The sequence below is a fragment of the Cebidichthys violaceus genome, unplaced genomic scaffold (assembly GCF_023349555.1).
Source record: "Cebidichthys violaceus isolate CVI_PGR_0920_01 unplaced genomic scaffold, fCebVio1.0.p SCAF_5, whole genome shotgun sequence".
Taxonomy (NCBI): domain Eukaryota; kingdom Metazoa; phylum Chordata; class Actinopteri; order Perciformes; family Stichaeidae; genus Cebidichthys; species Cebidichthys violaceus.
Window position 1 is genome coordinate 4,047,209 of NW_027176705.1, and position 6,000 is coordinate 4,053,208.

General features: G+C 38.1%; 1 protein-coding gene across 1 annotated transcript in view; it reads right to left on the minus strand.

The window, feature by feature from the left end:
* Window positions 1–6,000, minus strand: part of sema4bb (sema domain, immunoglobulin domain (Ig), transmembrane domain (TM) and short cytoplasmic domain, (semaphorin) 4Bb) — a 52,550-nt gene that overhangs the window by 44,429 nt on the left and 2,121 nt on the right. The window lies entirely within an intron of this gene.

Sequence of the window (6,000 nt, forward strand, 5' to 3'; positions counted from 1 at the left end):
TGGTCGCTTTCAAGCTGGTAAACTTTAGCTCCTCCCACAGCGCACGCTGCCTGCAGCAGCAGCAGACTGTGTATGAAGAGCCCGAAACGCACATGGTCACTCATTTCCTCCATCAAGTAAACCAAAGCAAGAAAATATCATCTAAATTCCAGATTACCCTCTATAACTATATATATATATATATATATATATATATATATATATATATATATATATATATATATATATATATATATATATATATATATATATAAATCCCGTGTAATGTAACAATTTGTTATTGGAAATAACAAAATTGGCAGCAAGTATTTATACAAATATTGTGAAGGCCTTTGTACAAACCTGAAACTTGGAGGGGAAAAAAACAGGTTTTGTTGTTTGTTTTTCCATCTATTTATAGTTAATAAAAGTGTAAAAATTCACCATATCACAGTGGGGCACAGAAAGTTGTATCTCCTATAACAATAAAAGCCCAAAGTACCCTGTTCACAAATGCAAAGGTTGGCCAAAAATGCAGCAAATAAATTTTCCTGGACAAGCAAAAAATATAAATACACACAATCTGTAAAGATATAGCCTACAGTACGTTGTCATCATTGTATAGGAGTAGCTATGCATTTTTGTTTCGAAACAAATTCTTAAAGTATTTATCAAATGTGTTTTGCATTATATGGTTTTAGAGAAGTGAAGAGACTCAAATCTTACAGCCACTTCTGTCAGATTCTGACAGTGACAGATTTATTTTAGATTTACTTTCTCTCTTGTCTTCTCTCTTGAACTGGTGTTGATCCTTTTCTCTTTTCTCAGGGCTACCCTGCAGCCGTCAAGCAATGAATGACAACTGAGAGCGTCCACCACAAAGAGAATTACAAGGGATTATGTACGAATGCAAAGAATTGAACACAACCAGACTCAACCATTCATGTAATCTCTTCTCTTTTTTTTTTTGCCCCCAAAAAAATAATAAGAGCGGTGGACACATGTAGTTCTCCTTCAAAAGCTCAAAACGACACACCGCCTCACCTCAACTTCTGCTCTGGACGTCCAATCAAAATTTGACACAAAACAAATTCTCATGCATAACACACAACCATTCTTCACACCCGCATTGGAGAAGATGACATTAATAATTAGTGTCTAGCTCCTTGCTTCCAGTGACATGTGACAATGTGAGAATTTGTCAGATATTTTCACTGTTAACACCAAGAAATGCGATGACAGTAACCCAGCCAGCCGCTGACCGCTTGAGGCTGCATCCTGATGGCCCGGTCTGACAGAACTCTGATCCTTTATTCTGGAAATGTTGTCACTCTCTGACTGGTTTTGCATGACTGTGCCTCGATAAAGCAAAAGTCAACCACTCCCAACTGGAAAAATGTGTGACAACCGGGGGTTAAATCAATGACATTTAATTCTCTCTGTCCCTGTCTTTGTTTTTCTTTGACTATAGGCATGTCTCTCTCTCTCTCTCTCTCTCTCTCTCTATCTCTCTCTCTCTCTCTCTCTCTCTCTCTCTCTCTCTCTCTCTCTCTCTCTCTCTCTCTCTCTCTCTTTCTTTCTTTATTATATGTTTTCTGATAGACAGATGCCAAATCAAGGTTGCTCTCCTTTATCTGCCAGGCCCTCAGTAATCCCTCAAATTCAATCAAGGATTACTTCTGAGAAGATTAAAATCCTCCAACTTGTACAAAAGTCAGGTTTTCAACAACGGGGAGGTGGATGTACCACTCAGCAGTATGAATTCCCCTAAAAATGGGTGGAATTTACTCTATTGCTTCTCTATTTGTTCTGCAGTGATATTTGGTTTATTAATATACAAATACATTAAGCTACCCAGTCCCCCAAATTGTGATTAAGTTATTCAAAAACAAATGGATACAAAATTATAAGTACAAATTAGCCTCTATCTCACACTAAAAAAAAAAGAGAAAAAAAAAAGTGCCGCTCAGCCAGACGTTGGCTTCCCCAAACTGAAGATGCAAAAACAAGATGCTGAATAGCGCTGCAGCTCTGGGTGAATCACTTTGATAAGAATTAAGTGGCCTCCTGGTAATGAGCACGCCGGGGTTTATTTGGAGCATTTTAGACTTTGAAGAAATAATTTTACAAAAAAAAAAAAATCACTTCGAGCTGTTTTTAAGTCCTGAAGGTTGAATTTCACAAACGCTCTGCAGTTGTTGATCACATCACCCTTAATCTGCCGCTGCACTCAAATAATATCCCCTTGTGGTGGCACGCAAAGGCACCAGGAAGCATATTAAGGTCACGGCCACCCATGGAGCTTTTACTGGGGTCAAGTGTATGACAGACTCTTTTAGTAATACACAACACCAGATTTGGAGAGTGTTTTGTGAATGTATCCATCCAATAAGCTTTGGTTCAATAAGATCAAGTCAAGTTTCATCTTTGATCAACCGGCTCAAATGCACTCTAAGTTTAGATGACCTTGATTGTGTGTATTGATCAGCATCAGCTGCATGGGCGACAAAAAGAACTTGCAAAAGTAAAAGTTGAGATTGAGAGGTTTTAAAAATGACTTGATTTGTGAATTATGAAGTGTAATTTTTAGCCATTGTAGCAATGTGGCTTTAGGGATTTTTGGTCGGTTGGTCAGTCCACCACTTTGGTCCCCAGACTGAAATATCTCAACAACTATTGGATGGATTGCCATGACATTTGGTACAGATATTCATGGTCCCAAGAGGTAAATCCAAATGGCTTTGATGATCTTCTGGATTTTCATGTAGCGCTATCTAGGCTTACTTTGTGTTGAGTGATAATTAGCAGATGTTGACAACTATGATTGTGAAATCGGTAAACATTTAACTAAACATACTAAACACTAGGCATATTTTATGCCTTTATACCTACAATGAAGAGGAGGTTATTGTACAAAAACTGTATGTAATACTAGTAGTATCTGTTAGAGGGGATGAAAAAAAGACTTGTTGACATGCAACAAGGTTGAACTCATGATCCCTTGAGCACAAGGTGCTCCCCCTGCAGACCGTGATGAAGCCAGAGCAGCCCGGTGCAGGTGCCTCCCACAGAGCTAACAGCACTGTGACTCAACCCTGTCTAGTACTTTGACAGGTTGGTCATATATCATGGGTAGAAATGACTTGCTGTTTTGATATCTTTAAATCAAACTGCAAATGCTGTTTTATGCACATTTGGGAAACAATGGAAACTGATGTTTCTTGGACCAGATGTCAGTAAAATTTGTGCAAATGTGAAACCATCATCATACATTTAGATTTTTGACTAAGGGCGACCCACATAACTCAGCCAATTAACTATTTTGCACTCTGATACAGTTTAAATCAAAATAGCAAATAATCATATTTTCTGACTTACCTCTAGCAAACACGTGCTAATTAGCAAATAACTCCAACTCCATAGCTTTATATTCTAAGCAGGTTTTTAGTAGCTATGTATGTTCACACTAGAAAAGTGACAACACATACTTGAAGCAACATGCAGATTAAATACCGTACATTTTTTGAGTGAACTGTTGAAGCCATACAAATGTATATAAGAAGGTTGAAGCGCCTTATTTTTTTCCGCCTATAGTCCCGCCTTACTGTGCTATGATTGGCTAGTATTAATTGCCTCTACTGTTTGGCTCCTTTTACAGATGGGAGAAGTTTGCCTGTAGGTATTTATTTTAACTCAAACAAAGATCAGTTCCTGACAAACTTAACCAAATAAGTTTGTTGCCTAAACCTAAGGACTATTTTTCCAAAATGCAATTCACAAAGGAAATGTAGGGAGCAGCCAACAGCTGAAAAAGATTAAACAAATTGTGGGTGGAGGTGAAACGACTCCAAAACATTTTGGAAAACAAGAAAATAAGCATTACATTTATAATGGAGAGCATGAGTTTTTATAATGACAGCACAAATAAAATTCCTTTCCCCTTTATTGTATTTGGGTCAAAGCAGAAATCTCAGGACCAAATACCCCAAGATCTGAGCACACACAACTATACTATACGCATGGCTAGACACCATTAGAGGTATGTGAGAGAATATGGGTGGTTTTTTTGTAATTTGTATGAACTGACCCTTTAAGAAACCACAGAAATGCACTCATGTCGTGGTAGAGTTGGTGACAGCCGGAGTGACCGCATCAATGAGAAAAAAGAGAGTAAATCACTGTTGCCTCAGGTGGAAGCTCATGTCCATATCAAAGACAGCCTTTCCATCCATTCCTGGAGCCTCATTGCCACCTCTCCTGTCTCTCTCTCCACCTGATACTTGTCAGAAGTAGGCCTAAGTTTATAGTGACAGGGAAAAAAAATAAACAGGAGATGCAAATCATGTCATCTGCTTTAACTGGCTCTTTCATTCCTGACATGTTCAATCATCTCAGGGTGCGTTTTTAATGGTTTTTGGTTCCCCCACATAATTAAAGCTTAAGCATTGGTAAAGAGGTTTACCAGCTAACTTGTCAACACAGTTCATCATAGAAAATAATATGTAAAACTTGATTTAAGCTGAAGATGTGGCATGAAAGAAGGATGTGAATCTATCAGGATTAGCTTTATTTTTGCTCCACAGGCCAGTAGTGGTCAAATTAGAAAAATAAATACAAACAAAGTAGGAAAACAGATAAAGACAGAGCCTGACATGTGGCAAAGATTAGGAAATGAACTCGAACCCTTGACACTACAAGGAGATACTGGAGCTAGCGGAACTGTTTGGATGCACCTTTATCTTCCTTAATGAATGAGAACCAATATCTGCTGTCTGACAGCGTCTGTGCACACACCGGGGAAAGATGTTATGAGATTATTACATATAAATGTGGTCCGGTTTTCTCCTGAGAGCTTGGGGGAAGTGACGTCAGTCACGGCCAGCGCAGTTAAAATTAAGAAGTCAGTGTATGTGTTTGCTCAATTCATGGATTTTCTTTGTCTGGCTCTTTCTTCGTGGTTTTGAAGCAGGGAGGCTGTGGATGCCGCAGTAGGAGGGCATAGGTGAAGGTCCTGCACAGCTGCACAGCGGAAGGGGGAAGGCTGTGGAAGAAAGCCTCCAGGCACTGGGAATGAATTAATGAGTTTCTGATTTTTTTATGAATTTATCAGCACAAAGAACTTTATTAATCTTGACATTAAATATATAGTATAGAATTAAAGGGGAATATCATTAAATGTAACAAATTGCCTTGGTATTTCTTAACCTAATGGCAGGTTTATCCATTAAGTGTTTGAAATTAAAAGCCAGAAAATCTAAATTTGGACCCGCGCCATTTTCACTCTGTCGAGGTTTGTGTTACAAAAAAACTGCAAACAGACAGAAGGAAAGCTGCTTAGACAGCAATGCAAGATAATCCTACACGGGTATTTTAGTAGTTGTAGTAGTGACATTAGCACAAATGTAAAGTGCAGGAACAAACAAACAAACTAGATTTTTAACACGGATCATCCATATTTACCTTTCAACCTTGTGTTCTGTGTTTGAGTCTCTGTTAATCAACTGTAGTTCATTTGCAGACACACAGCCTTTTAGTTTTGAAGTATTCATTGTTGTTTTTTTCCAATGCAGTTACACATTGAACTGAATTAGATATTGGAAGTTAAAAGTGATAGTATTTCGTGGACAGTTTGGATGAAATAGTTCTTCAGTGTTTTCACTGCTTTCAGTAGAACCAGAGCAGCTATTGGTCTGTTTTTTCCACAAGAAAGCCCCACATCATCATGTTTCATTCTTAGGAATACTTGTGGCGTTTCTGTTTAATCTGATTAAAAAAATAACAGCTGACAGTATTCATGTAGATGCCTTTTCAATATATGTGAGGACAATAAAACAGTGACTGAAATGTATGTGAATCTTTTTCTCTGCTGTAGTCAGGATCCAAATTGGTCACACAGCTGGCAGAGTCGATGACATATTGATTGAATCAACCTTTTTAACTTTCCTCGTCTTTCACAATTCTACCTTGAGTGAGCTCAAATATTCATATTCACTTTAGTTGATTGGTTTGACGTCAGCACAC